Source organism: Pelodiscus sinensis, chromosome 21, assembly GCF_052426305.1.
Source record: "Pelodiscus sinensis isolate ZL-2025 chromosome 21, ASM5242630v1, whole genome shotgun sequence".
NCBI lineage: Eukaryota > Metazoa > Chordata > Testudines > Trionychidae > Pelodiscus > Pelodiscus sinensis.
In genome coordinates this window covers 1,375,315-1,392,279 of record NC_143072.1, presented here as the reverse complement: position 1 = coordinate 1,392,279, position 16,965 = coordinate 1,375,315, and the positions used below count along the sequence as shown (strand labels likewise).

The window sequence follows — 16,965 nt, the reverse complement described above, 5'->3', positions numbered from 1 at the left end:
TATGTTATTTCTATAGAAGTAGCCTTCAACAGTGTCAAAAAAGATCTTAAGTCACTTTTACTGAAATATAGCAATTCACAAAACGTATTGAAAATACTCATAATTAATACAAAATAGCTGATCTTAAAATTTCTTTACTTTTTTTATAACTGTTTTTTTGTATCTGCTTTTCTCTATCTTCTGGCTGCTGGAGAAATTACATCCCTAGATTCTATATACAAATTTTGTTAATCGATTAGTTGCTTCCATCCCCCACCCCCTTGCTGCCTCTGTCTGAAAGAGGCAGCAAGGGGTGGAGGAAGAGGAGTGGGTATTAGGGGGAGCTGGCTTAAAAGCCAGTTTCCCCCCAGCTCCGTGGGAGGGGGCAGGGCTGCAGTCTCTTGCTACATTTCAAAGTGGAAATGCCCTTATCAACTAATCAAATAGTCGGAAATTCCATCGACTATTTGATTAGTTGATTAATCTAATTTTAACATCCCTAATAGAATCTTCCCTTTTTATGTTAAGCTTATTTTTTTATTTCAGTAAAAATTATGTAAAAAGCTTAACAATTAATGCCTTCTATTAATATCGAACTGAAATACTGCAATAAATGCAATGTGACCAGAACAGCAGCAAAATTTCGGTTATTTTTGTCAGAGATACTAGAGTATTGTGTAATAGTGACATTTTAATGAGAATAGGTCACTTACAGATAGTTCTCAGGAATATTTCATGGGAGTTCAACTCATTAGGTTTTGTAGTACTAAGGAAGTGTAAGTGATTTCAAACAGCCTAGACCTACTGTAAGGAAAAAAATAACACTTTAGAGTGGAATCTGTCCACTTGGTTAGCTAGGCAAGGTAGATTAAAAGTGATTATTGCTCTGTTCACAGTTGTAAGTTGGGGGCATTGTGCGAGAGCCATATGAAACTGGAGACTTCTAGGTAAGATGGCAGCCATGAAATGAGGAATTGCTGGAAAGACAATTTTGTTCAGGAATAGTGTGAGAACGAGGCAGACCGAGTAACTTTAAAAGAAGAGGTTCTTTTTTTTTTTTTTTTTTAATTGTAGCTTATTGGTTTATTATTCATGCAGTAAGACACAGGCATGGTGTGTGGGATGCAACAGCACAGAACTTAAGTCTGTGCTTTTCAGTGGAGTGGCTTTTGCTTAGGCACAATATGCAGATAAGTAATGAGAAATAGTGCCATCTAGGGTTGAAATTCTATCCTATGGTTTCAGTATATCTAAACATTTGGTTAAAGTCTAGTGTTGGGATGTCCACCCCCTGCAGTAATTATCATTTCTCTGGGGATCATGTAATTGCATGTGTTTTATACAGCATTAAGCATGATGAGGCCCTGTTTCTGATTGGGGCCTCTGGGTGGATGCTACTGTAATATTTATATAAAATATTTTTTAATGGCTGCAATTGTGATAATATATGAGGCACTTAAGTTGAAGTATTTTTGGTAGACCTTTCCCCCTCACTTGTGGTCTAATAAGTGATTAATTCCTAAAAGATACAATGTCTTGGCTTTTCTTCAGAGGTAGAGGAGTTCATCTTCTTGATGATGGAGGTGGGAGAACCTGAATTACATGGAAAAACTAAAACGTTAGCCTTTTATCTTTTTAACCATTAAATCTTGGGAAGACTCCATTTCAGTTGTTTGTAAGGGGCAATAAAATAGTTTTCTCCTTATGCATCATGGGGTGGAGGGATTGATAGACTTGCATTTCTAGCAAAGCTAAACAAGACCTAACTGTGCTCTTGCTGTTTTTTTTTTGTTTGTAGTCAATGTGGGCATAGATCTAGCATAGGGGTGCATGATTCCACTTACAGGCAACTTTTTTACTTTGCTGGATTTTAGGGCCAAGCCCTCAGTGGATAGCTGTTGATAGGATCCCATCTACTTCTGGCTCATTTACCCAGCCTCCCTCCCTATTTTTTGTTTTGTTTTCAAGAGGACTGTAAACTTTATTTTAGCCGCTTTTGACAGGATTCATTACGTGGTGAACAGTACCAAAACCTTAATCTAGTCCATGGTAGTTTTCTGTAAAATGCCATTCCAGCTTCAAAAGAAGCAGGTATTCTTGGCAAGAAATACATTAATAAATTGGCTTTTTGTATCTCCTTTTTATTTGAATTCCTCTGTTCACTGTTGCCTAGGGGGGCAGAGGAGAAGCAACTGTCACTTTTTATTTCTTTGTTTAGACTTTTCATTGGGAGCATCAGCAAAGAATTGTTAGCTCTCCTGATTGAGTGACTAAAGGCTGGAGTGGATGTCTAGCCTTTGAGTTTATAGTCTGCTGCTTCATAGATCAGCATCCTATAAAGCAGGGGTGGGTAATAAATTTTTGATGGGGGGGGACACGACGGGACTCCAAGAATTTGGAAAGTGGTCAAAGGCAGCACTCTTCCACAACATTAATGGAAGAGGTGTGGTGTTTGGGATGGAGGTTGAGTGCAGAAGGGAGCGGATTGCAGGAGGGAGTGTAGGGTCTGGGAGAGAATTTGGGTTAAGGACTGGGGTAGAGACCGAGGGCAGCAGGGAGTTGTGATCTATGACAAGGGATTGGGGTGCAGAGTCCGGGATGGGATGTGGGTGTAGGAGGGGAGTGGAGGGTTTGGGTTATGCAGGGTGGGTGGCACGGAGGGGCTGGAATGCCAGAGGCAGGCTCTGGCTCTGGGAGATTTACCTATATGACTCCCAGCCAGCAGCCCATCAGGTTTCTTAGGCAGGCTCCCTGCCTGTCCCACCTCTGTACCGACTACAGGGACCATGTGGGTCTGTGAATAGCTATGAGCCTGAGGGAACGGGGTGGGGTGAGGTGGAGGGGGTTTAAGTTGCAGGTGGGGGGGCAGATGCCTTCAAACAGGTAACTCCTATTGGCTAGTAATTGGCCAATGGGATTATGCTGGGGGCAGGGGCAGCATGTGAAACCTCTTCACTACCCCACTCCCCCCTGCCCCTCCGGCTGACAGCTATTGACCTGGCAGCTGGTTTTCTGAATGGCATGCGAGGGCAGGGTGGGCCTGTGTTCGCGGGCTGGATCCAGCAGCTTGGTGGGCTGGATCTCTCCTATGGGCTCTACTTTACCCAGCCCTGCTATAAAGTGTGTAGTTGGGATGCTCTGATTTAAGGGCTTACTATTTTTCAGACTTTGGGAAGAGTTAGGGAAAAATATATCACTTTGACTTTCCTATTCAGAAAAATTCTCACCTTTCATTTCTTTCCTTCATATTCATCCTTCTATATCTAATTTTCTTGCTTAGTGAGTTGGGCAGAGTAGCCTCCAGTCTCACTTAATTATAAAATTTGATGTTTTCGCATCTTCTTCAAGATTTCAGCCTGTTAAACCTATGTTCAGGTGTCAAACACTACAAAAAAAAAAAAAGACAAGACTATGGGGAAGTGTTTGGTAGGGATCGGGGGCTACAGTTTTTGGAGTCTTCAAAGTTACGTAGTTTTTGTTGGTACAGGTGGTGGACTCTTCATATTGCCACAGTCCTTAGCAGACAATGAGTAGCAGCAAATTAGAGCTGAAGGATATTTGAGAGCAATATTACTTCTTAGTCAGTGTTCACATTTTCATTTATTAAAATCTCCATAGTAGAGTAGGGCTGGACGAGATGTGGCTTGAGGGCTGGATCCGGCCAATGGACTGCATCTGGCCACTTTCTATTTATATCCTGATACCCATGCCACCAAATTTCCAGGTGGTGGTGCAGACAACAGGAGCCTATTTAAATGGCTCACGGTTGTGGTGCTACCCTGGCAAGGACCAGAGCTGCAAGTGTTTTAAATAGCCACCGCAACCCTGGACGGTGGGGCCGTGAGCCCTTCACAGTGTTTTTAATTCAAAGCTTCCAGCCCCAGACAACTCTGGAGGAAGGCTAGTCCCCAGCCTCGCCCTTTCCTCTCCCAGGTTCCACCCCTTCCAGGGGCTGCAGCTCGTCCGTGACCCCCCTGAAAAATTACTTCCTACCCTGGTAATAGTATGTATTGTGCACAATCTAAACAGTATGTGTTACTTCTGCAAAGTGAAGTTCAGTATTGATAAAGAGAAAGGCAGTTAGAAGAATCCATGTCTTGTGAGGTGAGGTGGGATGGGGTGGGGGAAGTTCAGCATATAGCTTGTATTCCAATACACAGGACTTTCCAAATTGGATTGGATGTTGTGATTGAAATGTGTGTCAGCACTATGTAAATGAGCAAGGGAAGTGAAAGTGCATCTCATGCAGATAATTTCTATGTAGATAATTTGCCATAAAAATTTATATTGCAGTCCTTAAAACCTTCAGAGATTTATTCTGTCTAGGGAAAGGTGATTTATGTGGTATTAAAACACTTTTTATGTTCCAGTCCTTTAGATTTAATGTTTATTGCCTATAAAAATGAAATCTTCCTGTGGATATTTAAAAGTTTTGGTTCTGTGTGAAATATATTCAGCTTTGACTCTGAAATGCTTTGAAGATGCAGTAAATAAGTGGTGGGATATTACCTCAGATTCATTAACCTAGATGGTCCAGACTTATTCTACATAATGTACTCAACATGATATTGCTCTGCCTGTCTCAGGGGCATGGCGTGTAGGGGTATATTTGCCCTTTCATTTTGCTTAAACAGAATTGGGCTCATTTATGGGTAGGCACAGTACAAATATAGAAGTGTACTTGGTCCTGCAGAAAATAATTTTCAGCCTGAGGGCCGGATTTTACCCTAGTCTGCAGCATAGAGATGTAAAGAGGAGCTTTCCTATTGTGTGCCTTCATAACTTTCCCATCTTGTGGCCAGTTGCTTACGGATAGGGTAACACATACCTATGACACACCTCTTCAGCAGGAAGACAAGCAAGGAATTGAGCCATGGCTCTGCCTCTTGTGCCTTGTTTTAACTGATTTGGGCGGGGGATCCCGCTTAATCGGTTAACCGGTTAATTGATTAAAAGGGATTTTACAACCCTAAATTCTGTACTGGTAAGTCTAATCTTCTATTGATTGAATCCTCCCACTCCTCTTCCTGGGCAAGGTGCAGGGGTATCAAAAGAATTGTGCTTCTCTGAAGCACAACTTCTAACATAGGAAAGCCCTTAGGGTCGTACTACTCCTTACACAGACCAAACTGTGCAAATATAATTGGGCCTAAAAACCTCACAACCTACAAAGTATGGGAGGGGAGAGAGAATGCGTGTTGTCTGTAGCATTAATCTATACGCTTTTTCTTATCTGTTAATTGACTATAGTATTACATACCTACTGCACATAAAGATGATAGGACAGATTCTGTTTTAACTATCATGCAGCTCCATTGCAGAGTGCTATGAGTATTTTAGCAGTATTATAGCTAGTTTTATAACTATGATTGGTTTCAGCTGTGTTCTTATATTCCCTTTTTTGATAAGATGAACATGCCTTTCATGTGATATGGTGGCTGTAGTTAGAGCTCTGTGCAGATGAAAAATTGGTATCCGGATCTGCATCTGGTAAAATGATCCATGGATATCTGCATCCACAACTGCAGATACCCATGGATAGAAATGATATCTGCAAATTTGCAGGGTTCCAAATACAAAATTGTATCCATAGCTGAATCTGCAAAATGGAGTTGCAGATATCTGCAGATTTGCAGGGCTCTAGCTGTAGGTCATACCTTTTTTGTAGACATGCTGTGCAGCTATAGAGCTTTCTGCACAGCTGTCTTTACATTGTAGCTGTATATAAAAAAGTTTTCACACCCAGAAGGACTAAAGCAGTGGTCCCCAACCTTTTGAGGTTGTCGGGCGCCAGGGGGCGTGGCTGTTCGCCCGCCGGGTGCCAGGGGGCGGGGACACTTGCGTGCCCGGGGGCGGCCCCCCCATAGCCGCGCGCCCGGGGGGCCGGGGCCCCCCCGCAAGCGCCGCGCGCCCGGGGCCGGCGCTTCCCCCTCCCCCCTGCAAGCGCCGCGCGCCTGGGGCCGGGGCCGGCGCTTGCCCCTTCCCCCTGCAAACACCGCGCGCCCTGGGCCGGGGCCGGCGCTTCCCCCTCCCCCCTGCAAACGCCGCGCGCCTGGGGCCGACGCTTCCCCCTCCCCCCTGCAAACGCCGCGCGCCTGGGGCCGACGCTCCCCACAAGCGCCGCGCCATGTGCTCGGGGCCAGGCCAGCCCCGAGCACCTGGCGGGCGCATGCAAGTGCCCCCGCGGGCACCGTGTTGGGGACCACAGGACTAAAGTCTTAGTATTTTAAATTTTAATATTGGATTCTCTGAACAGCAGCAAATATTAGAGAGAGACCCTAAAATAGTTTCTTAAACTTTTTAAGATAGAGGAACACTAAACAATTTTTTTAATGAGGAACACTAAGCATTTTTTTGTACAGCCTCCCCCACCCCCCCCAAGAAAGGGGCAGGGGAAAAGTTATTGAGAAAAAAGCAAATAGGGTCCGGGGGAGGGAAAAAAGGTGACCTGACCCTTTAAGAGTGGCCATTTTTAACTTTGTTCTCCTCGGCACACCTCCAACTGCCTCGCGGCACAGCCCCGGAACACAGTTTAAGAAACACTGACCTAAAATATTTTAAAAGTAGTATTGACACCTTTAGTTTTGATTTAGCTCCTTCATATCAGAAGGAAACCTGTGTCTCCCTATCCTAGCAATTTTCGATGTATGCTTTTCAACTGGATATATAGACAGAAATCACATCAGCGTTCTGCAGAAAGCTATAGTGTGCAGGATCCCATGGTAGGTAAAACTTGGACAGCCAAGTCAAGCCAGAAGCATCTTTACTAGGGATGTGAGCGACTAGTCGACTAACCAATACGTTTAGGTTTATTGGTTAATCTAGTTGACTACTCGCCCCTCCTCCCCACTGCCTCTGTATCACTCAAATTGACAAGATTATTTTCCTTCTCTTTCTGTCACCATTCCCTCTTTCTCTGCTATTTATTTGTATCCTGGACCCCTTGCTCCATCCATCTGAAGATAGTACCATCTACCTTTTTTGTTGGTCTCTAAGTGCTGCAGGACCTTTCATTGTTTTAAGTTTTTTCAGATACAGTTTAAACCTCTCTAGTCTGGCACACACTGCTCTGGCAACATTCATAGTCCAGCATGATTGTAGTTAGCTGGATGTCCATTTTTATGGGTGTGGCCAAGTTTCCTGTCGTACCATAAAGTTTGTTTATAGCCTGAAGTCCTGGCTCCCAGTGTTCTTTGCTGTTGTTTATCCCTACATGTGGAAATGTTGGGTAAAGCAGTGGAGAGCTTGTTCTTGGATTCAATTAGCATCTTACTCCATTTTAAACTTATGGGCATTCTGGTCTAACTTGTATACGGATTCCTGTTCAGAAGAGCGCACTTGCTTCTAGCATCCAAAGGCCTCTGATTTCTCCACAACTTCCAACTGCATAGTGGACTCTCATGTATTCACTTGAAAAGAGGGAAAAGGCTATTCTCCAGATATGGGTTGGAGTGGGGAGGAAGAAGGTGTGTTCTCAAGGATAGTGAGTCTTTTGGGACAGCTGATGAGTAGTCAAGCTAGCAGTAAGCAATGCGTGGTGGTATTGGTTTCAGATGATCAAGTGCAAATTGCACTGTTCACGTGCTACCATAAGTCAAACCTTTGAATGCTTTAGGCTGAAGAGTTCTGAGTAAGTTCCTCTTACCTTGTGTTCTTTTTCTGACCTTCCTTCTCTCAAGGTTCAATCGTCCCCTTTATGCAAGAACTACACTTCAGTGTTGAATGCCTTTGAGATTAGATTTTGCATCTTTATTTTTAACATCTGTGGAAGAGCTCAATTAGGACAAAAGAGGATCCCAGAAATTATAAGGGGAAAATATTTGTTTCTTTCTTGGCCTTTTATTTTTCATTTGTGACTGGCTTCTCATGCTCTTAAAACTATGAATCCTGAGATGCTGACTAAGTCATGGAAATGAAATTTCCACAAAAGAAATGTTATCTCTAGTCAAAATGGGCTGAATGATATGTATTTGGTATCAATTACATAACAATCCAGGAAAATATCTTCCCTTTTAGGAGAAATGTAATTTTAGTAAACCCTTATAGGGCACATGAAAATCTCCACTCGGCATTGCACGACTAACTAGATTTGTCATTTGTGACATTTTTGTTGCTGACTTCCTTTTAAGCTTCTAGTCCATGCTAGAGGTACTATATCAGTCATAGTTGCCATAAAATTTCTTGAATAAACTAGTGAAATATATGTAATGCAGCAAACAGACCAAAAGTTTATCTAGACAACCTGTGTCTTGGCTCTTCTTCCCAATTTAGAAGAGGTTTGGGAATGCTTTGGAGCAGATTCACTAGCCCTGGCAGTAGGGATGTAGAATCCCATTTAATTAACTGGTTAAAAACAAAGTTAACTGGGTAACTGATTAAACAAGCACTGAGTGGTGGGATCATATTGTCATGCAAATCTGAGATGACAAGCAATTTCTGCTGAACTTTTGGATAAGGAAAGCCACTTTCGTGGGACTGTGTGGTGACCTCGCCAAAGGACACAAGAGTGAGAGCTTTCCTGCCAGAGGTTGCACTGTGGAAGCTGGCTACTCCAGACAGCAAACTGATTGGTGACCGATTGCTAGGAGTGGGAAATTTGACCATTGGGTTCATGTTGATGAAAGTGGGCAGAGCCATCCATTGCATCCTGCTCCGAAAGACCGTGACTCAGAGCAATGTGTGAGAAATTGTGGATGGTTTTGCACAGGTGGGCTTCCCTAACTGCAGAATGGCGATAGATGGCATGCATATTCCAATTCTGTAGCCAGACTATCTAGCCTCCAGGTACATTAATCTGATGGAGCATTCTTCCATGGTTGTCCAGGCATATGTGAATCGCTGTAGGTGTATCGTGGACATTACAAAGTTGGTCAGGAATAGGGATGTGAATGGGTAACCAGGTAATGGTTAACGGTTACCCAGGAGCAGCCCTCTGTTCGTGGCCCATCCTGTTCAACGTTCTGTTCCACATCCGAATAGCTGTGTGTTGGTAGCAGCACCACATAGACCCAAGCCTGGTGTCTGCAACCCAGCAACTTGCTTCAGAGCTTCCAGAAATCAAAGCCACTTACCTTGTGCAACTCTGCTGTTTGTGCTTCCCCAACCTTCGATTGCTGTGACTGGCTCACCTCCTCCAGGGTAGAAAATAGTTCTTAACTCCATGCATCTGTGGATGCTGAGTTGTCTTGTGGGTCCCCCTCCCCCTCAGCACCTTTGTCCAGTATTCCTTCTCCTGGTGTTGTCCATTCTGAGATGGCCCCTGAGGCCCTGAAGTTTCCACAGGGATCTTTGAAGTGGAGATGGGATTACCTCCACATATTTCATCCAGCTCTTTGTAGCAACAGCTGATTTCCTATGTTCTGTGGTATGACCAGAAAGGCAAGAACTAAGGACGTTAACATGTACTTGTATACATGGTTAACTGATAAGAGGGTGCTTGGTCCTGCCATGAGGGCAGGGGACTGGACTTGTTGACCTCCCACGGTCCCTTCCGTTCTAGTATTCTACGATTCTGTGATAAGCCTGGGCCCGCTGATTAACCCACATGATTTCAGAGGCAGCGGGGGAGGCCGGAGCCAGTGCATGTGGGGAGATGGATTTTAAGTCAGCTCCTCGTGCATGCTGGCTCCTGTGGAGCCGCCTACCCCTTTCTGTTGTTGTCCCCACTGGGCCCCCAGAATGTAAATGTGTAATCGCTGAAAATGTCAGCAGTTCCACGTTTACAGAAATAAATGTTTAACATCCCTAGTGAGAACAGGAACTGTGGAATGGATACCAAAGGCCAATCCCAATGTAACAAACAGCGGAAGTGTCCACACTGGCACCCCAGCACTGTAGTTACTGCACAGCAAGTTCTAACACCTTTCATTGAGGTGGTTTACCCAGAGACAGCAACTGTGGAATTAGTGCATACTGAGTGGAATTACAGAGTGGGGAGCTGACTTACTGCACTGTAACTTGCCAGTGTAGACTTGGCAGAAGCAAATGGGTTGATGAACCCACAGAAGACCTCTGTGCACTCGCAGGGGTACATGTACCCTTGGTTGAGAAACAGTGACCTCAGTCAGCCAGCAGAAAACCCATAAAAGTGTTGCTGTTTGTCTGTTTCCAAAGAGATTTCAGTCCAACTTCCTTGTTTGTCAATCACTGAGTGGCACAGTGCCTTTCAAGGAATGAAAGACAAAAAGGATCCTTCATAAAGGGGCAACTTACCCTGCTACTATCAATGCCAAAGCAAAAATCTTCATATTGTAGATTACTGCAATAGAATCTTTTTTTGCTGTGTTTGTGGCAGTGGGGGGGAGGGGGAAGAGGGAGGTAAAGTAATTTGTTCCATGAGCTTGTAAAACTGAACTAATTAACAGACAATCTGCATTGATTGAGGCAGCTGCATTCTTTAGTGAAAGATTGTAAACACACTGCCTTTGCAGAATTGTTTTTACTGCTGTAAGTTGCTGAAATGAGGTCTTTGCTAGCCAAAATTTGGGACTTTTCAGTGAGAGTGCATTACAGCAAGGCTGACAGTGCCACTGGAATTAAATCTGTTGTTTTGATTACAAATTTCCTTTTGGTGTAGTTTATATAGATCCACTGCTTGTTGATTGCAGTGAAACTTGACAAAATTCCTGAATTAAGATGTCTTAATTGAATGGAAAGTTTAGCCATATTTTTACAGTGTCCCAGTAGGATGGGGATCAGAATTGTGCAATCTACAATGGTTACACCTGGTTCAGGGCTGCTACCAGTATGGGCAGGGTGTACAGAGTAAGAGAAATTGTAAAGGATGTTTTTATTTTAATGTTAAAAATGCCACACAACAGTTAAAGTACTAATTTGACAAGTTATCCTGAATTTGGAGAGAACTTTCGGCATTGCCTTCCTGAGAATTCCTCCTTGTGTAGTCGGTATTATTGCTATTGTACAATGACAAGAGTCTAGCGAAGTACAGGCTAAATCGTCAATCCATATTAAAACAGGAGCTTCAGGGGGTAGCCAAGTTAGTCTGTTACAGAAAAAAAACCAACAAATGGTCTGGTAGCACTTTATAGACTAACAAAACATGTAGATGTATCATGAGCTTTCGTGGGCACAGCTTGCTTCTCCGGTAATCTGAAGAAGTGGGCTGTGCCCACAAAAGCTCATGATACCATCTACATGTTTTGTTAGTCTATAAAGTGCTACCAGATCATTTGTTGTTTTTTTCATATTAAAACAGTACACACAATGTGCAAACTCTGGCTCTATATTAGCTTTCACAGCTCCATAATATTCACTGCATATTATTCTTAATATACAGGCAGTCCCTGACTTACGTCGGATCCACACTTACGAACGGGGCTTTTCTCGCCCCGGAGCTCACGGGCGGCGGGTCGCCACCCGTGTCCTCAGGGGCGAGAAAAGCTTCTCCCGGTCTCCCTGGTCTGCTGGGGGGGTCCAGCAAAGCCGCTGGACCCCCCCAGCAGACCAGGGACACCCGAGCAAAGCCGCCGCCTGGGCGGCTTTGCTCGTTTGCCTGGGAGCAAAGCCGGTCCCGCCGCCTGGGCGGCTTTGCTCGGGTGTCCCTGGTCTGCTGGGGGGGTCCAGCGGCTTTGCTGGACCCCCCCAGCAGACCAGGGAGACAGGAGCAAAGCCGCACAGGTGGCATCCCGCCGCCTGTGAGGCTTTGCTCGGGGGCAAAGGAGCAAAGCCACACGGGCGGCGGGGTCCCTCCGCCTGTGCGGCTTTGCTTGGGTCTCCCTGGTGTGCTGGGGGAGGGAGGGGGTGCAACTAGTGCCCCCCCCCCCAGCAGACCAGGCTTTTGTTGCGGGACGCCTCGGGTAGAGCAGCTGGGGTGCTGCCGGGTTGGTCCTGTGGGAACCTACCGGGCAGCGCCCCAGCTGTTCTGTCCCAGGCTCCAGATTCAGCAGCTGTTGAAACTGATCAGGCTGATTCCAGGAAGCTGGGGGCAGAGCAACTCTGCCTCCGGCTTCCTGTAGTCAGCCCCTGGTCAGTTTCAGTGGCAGCAGCTGAATCTGGAGCCAGTTCCGACTTACATACAAATTCAACTTAAGAACAAACCTATAGTCCCTATCTTGTACATAACCTGGGGACTGCCTGTACTCAATTGGTACTCACACTGTTACCATAGTGCCTGCCTCTGTTGGGTGCATGTCTTAAACTTTTCATGTCACAGAAAATAAGCTCAACAAAATATCCGCACTATGTTTCTGGGAACGTTTAATTAAAAACTGCACTGTGCATCTCAACAGATGCATTTCAATTTTAGGCCCATCTAAACTGGTGCTTAGAGGAAACTGTAGTGATCAAGATAAAATATCAAGAATTGCAAATATTCCCCCAAAGGTTTCAAAATTTCTCAAATTATCTTTAAGTCTAAAATTCATGACACCCAGTATTGGTAGTATAATAGGTGAATAGTATAATAGTATAACTCAAAGGAATATACTGTATTTAATATAAAGGAATGTATTGTTTAACTTGTTCATTCTTAAGTGTTTGGATATGAACTCCAATAAGTCTAAGGAAAGTTTTTGTTTTGAGAGACTGAGAAGTCTAAAAGCTGAATGAGGAAAATGGTTGCTTGTTTGCATCACACTTATGTCTCTAATTATTTTAATTTCTAAATAATTTAACATACAAACAATGTTACAAAAATAAATAGAAACTGGATTAATTTCAACATTCATTCCTCCTTTCTAGACCTGGGAAAATGTCTTAATTCTTGAAGCATGTCCCCAAAGTCAACAAACTCTGGCTCTTTCAATCCAAGGAGGAAGCAAATTTCAGAGTCAAGGACCCTCTCTGAAAACACTCTGCCAGAAAACCCCTCCAGATTAAACTATTTATATGAAGAGCTGTTATAATTTACCAGTAATTTTCTTCTGCTCTTGCTGTTATTATAGATAATTGTTTGTGAATACAAGCTCCCTAGCCAGTTTCTTCTTTAAAGTCCTGCAAGGAACTCATCCTGCATTAGACATCAGCAATTCATTATGGATATCAGTATATCATGAATCCAGCCATATGATTTGACTTCGGGAAGAAGAGATGAGTAAAGAGATTGCTAACTAGTATTTAAACATGTATTTTAGTAACACATAGAAGAAGTAAGAGAAATTGTTAAAATCATTAGAGAGGGTAATAACTTGAAAATTTCATCAAGTAAAATATACCTGCAACTTTCCCCTAAGGTCCAAGTCTGTCTTTAAAAACATTAATAAAAACAAGAAAATTTCAAGTTAAGACGCCAGCTCCATCCTTCCAAACGAGGGGTGGGCAAATTCTGACAGGCAGGCCAGATCTGGTCCACAGGATTAGTCCCTGGCGGGCCCCCACTTCCATGTTTATCTGCACCTTAGCAGGTATTGGAGGATTGCAGCTCTCATTGGGATGCGAGCAGCGGGAAGCAGTATCCCAGTCCGCAATGCTTCCTGCTGCTCACATTGCCTGTGAATGGTGATTCATGGCCAATCAGAGCTGTGATCCTCTGATACCTGTCGAAGTGCAGATAAACATAGTAGTGGCGGTCTGCCAAGGACTAGCCCTGCGGGCTACCAGCTTTTTATTGTCCATCCCTGTTCCAAAACACATGTTCTGCGATGACTATGGTTAGGCTATATGCTGTGATCTAAGATATTTCCACAATACCTAAATGCATTAGGGGGGCATGAAAGATCATGTGAGGTGTCAGCTCAAACTTAGAATTCCCTAGGCTTTCTTCCCCTAGAAAGGTCAATTTTACTGGAATGTAATTAGAAAAACATTTTCTTTGGGTTTCTTTTTTCAGATACTTATTTATATTTTCTGTAAATAGTTGGGCATAGGAGATTTTTAGGAAAGAAGTTTTGAATAGGTGGGGTTTGATTAGTGGTAATTTCTTTTGAATACCAGAGAACAGTAGTAATGAACTTAAGGCAGGTAGTTATTCTTCATGTACAGTCCCATGATAACTGTCTTACTAAGATGAATTGAAATTCTCGCCTTTATCCAAGGCAGGTTAATTGTAGTAAAGGAATATTATAAAATGTTAGTAAAACTTTCTCACCTGATTGCAGTGCTGCTCTGCCACCTGGCTGAGAGCAAGTTCTAACTACAGGCAGTCCCCGGGTTACGTACAAGATAGGGACTGTAGGTTTGTTCTTAAGTTGAATCTGTATGTAAGTCGGAACTGGCGTCCAGATTCAGCCGCTGCTGAAACTGACCGCCAGTTCTGACTTACATACAGATTCAACTTAAGAACCCCAAGCGTCCCCAAGTCAGCTGCTGCTGAAACTGATCAGCTGCTGATTCCAGGAAGCCTGGGGCAGAGCAACTCTGCCTCCGGCTTCCTGTAGTCAGCGCTGGTCAGTTTCAGCAGCGGCTGACTTGGGGACGCCTGGGGCAGAGCAGCTGGGGTGCTGCCGGGTTGGTCCAGTAGTGCCCAGAGCGGCGCTGCAGGACCAATCGGCAGCACCCCAGCTGCTCTGCCCCAGGGTCCACAACAAAAGCCTGGTTTGCTGGGGGGAGGGGGGCACACTAGCTGCGCCTCCCCCCCCCCCCCAGCAGACCAGGGACACGGGGAGCAGAGCCGCAGCGGCAGCGGGGTGCCGCGCCTCTGAGGCTTTGCTCTGGCAAAGCCTCAGAAGCGCGGGAACCTGCCACTGCTGCGGCTTCAGTCCCGGTGCCCCTGGTCTGCTGGAGACGGTCTCCAGCAGACCAGGGGCACCGGGAGCAGCTTTACGAACGGGGCTTTCTCGCCCTGGAGCTCGCAGGCAGCAATCCGCCACCTCGACCTCCGGGGCGAGAAAGCCCCGTTCGTAAGTGCGGATCCGACTTAAGTCGGATCCGCGTAAGTCGGGGACTGCCTGTAATGACAGCATAATATATTAAATCACTTACATTGATTGATTGTTCTAAAACCATAGAACTTTATTACATTCTTATTCATTGATATTTTTTCAGCGTAGCTGATTTGGATGCGCTATATGCAGTGATTTAAAAACTTGTAATCTGTAGCTGTCAAGAGGCATTTTTTCCTCCATGCCTATTTCTGTGATCACTACATGATAACATTGTGTGTGGTTCGGTGCTAAGTCATTCACAATACACTGCCCATTTGACAGTGCTGCTTTCTGAAAGACGCCACTTAATGCTATCAGGAAGAGGGACAAAAATATGTCCCATGTGGAATCAAATATAAAATGATTATAGTCATTTTTTGTTTTATTCTCAGAGACGTTGTAATGCCTTAGAAGAGGAGCAATTTAATTATTAGAGTAGGTGCTATTGTGATTATAATTAAGGTTACGATTTAGTCATAAGTAATTTTAATAAACCTCACATACAGGTTATGGGCAATAAACAAAAATTCATGGCCCATTACTTGTACTATGGGATCCTGACTAGATCCAGACTAGCAGGATGCTGTTCTGGGGTGGGAGGCCAGGGCACCAGCTGCCTGGGGCCACCTGAGCAGTAGCCAGTCTAGCCAATCCTGAGTCATTCCAGCAGTACCCATGTGTCTGACTGCAGAGTTGCCCCCACACTGCTGCACTGGTGGCCCCTGAGAACACTGCCAGGGGCTGCCAAGCTGTGGCTGCTCCCACTGCCCCTGGGACCATGCCTCCGGCAAAGGTCAGCTGCAATGGCTGCTACTCGGGAGACAAGGCCTGTTACCTGGGGCCACCTGAGCAGTGCCCAGTAAGGCTGGGCTGTGGGGCCAGCTGCTTGCACAGCCTTAATGACACTGGCTGATGCAGACGTCACAGTGGCCCTGAAAAGTCTCAGAATCTGTGACTTCAGTGACCTCCATGAGAGAAACAGAGCCATGCTAATTAGGGATGAATCAGTGTACACGTTTAAATGGTTAACCGATGCGCCTGGGCTCATTGGTTAACCCTCACAGTTCCACGCAAGCGCTCCCATCTGTATTGGTGATTACACATTTACAAAATTTCAGCGGTTATCCATTTACACAAAACCAAACCAAATACTTTTTAACATCCCTACTAATTATAGTACCTTGCTTTTCAAGCTGGTCAGCTGTTGATGAACTGGGTATTATCAGTACAGCAGGCAAATCCTGTACATCTTCTTTTGTGCAACTTGCCTGAGCAAAACCTTCGTTGGCACCTTGCAGTTGATTTCAGTATCATAGGGTTAGAAGGAACTGCTGGGGTCTGTTGAGTGTTTTGTTTTGTTTTATTTTGACTTGGCATGGCACTGGTTATAAACTGTGTGCGACAGCAGGGCCCGATGGCAATGTGATGGGGCGATTTGTGACTGAGCAGCTCATATAAAAGACCAGAGTTGCAACCTTCAGACAAGGCGATTATACGGTGCCTTAACACCTAAGCTCCTGCTACACATTACTTTGTAGGCATTTTTCATATGGAGGAAGTTTAAGGGACAATCATTCTGACAGAAATGTGTCCTCGCTGACATGTTAGGCAGTCTGCAGCAGTTCTAATCTGTTGCTCTCTTGCACAAGATACAATCATACAACTGAGCATCTGGATTCAGTCTGGCCTTTGAACTCTGTCTCAGTGGTTTCAAGGCAAGATGCTTAGGCATACATATTGAAGATCTTGGCGTGATTATTCATCAAGCACCTGATTAGACCTTTTACACGTATACCATGATCTAGGAGATTGATGGTTGCCTATTATTTGGTTTGTAATTTGGTTTGCCATAGGTCACTATGAGAGTAACAACTCTTAAATTGTGTGGGTTTTTTATTTTCTTTGCAAGTGATTAACCTCCTCTAGTAAATGATTACTTGATTGCATGCCATCATATAGTAAGTCCTCGGGTAGAAGAAGTATGGATCACTGGATTGATTATGAGGCTGGGAATCAGGAATCTCCTTAGTTCTATTCTGAGTTTCTTGCTACTACTTGCTATGCCTCCTTGAGCAAATCAAACTGTCTGTGTATTAATTGCCCTATCTATAAAAGGGGTAAAAATAAAGGTCTTAGCACTGTATAATTACTAAATATTTTGTAAGTG

At 44.4% G+C, this 16,965-nt stretch overlaps 1 protein-coding gene across 6 annotated transcripts in view; it reads left to right on the top strand.

The window, feature by feature from the left end:
• CUX1 (cut like homeobox 1) overlaps window positions 1-16,965 on the top strand; it is a 398,058-nt gene that overhangs the window by 53,173 nt on the left and 327,920 nt on the right. The gene's annotated exons all lie outside the window — the stretch shown is intronic.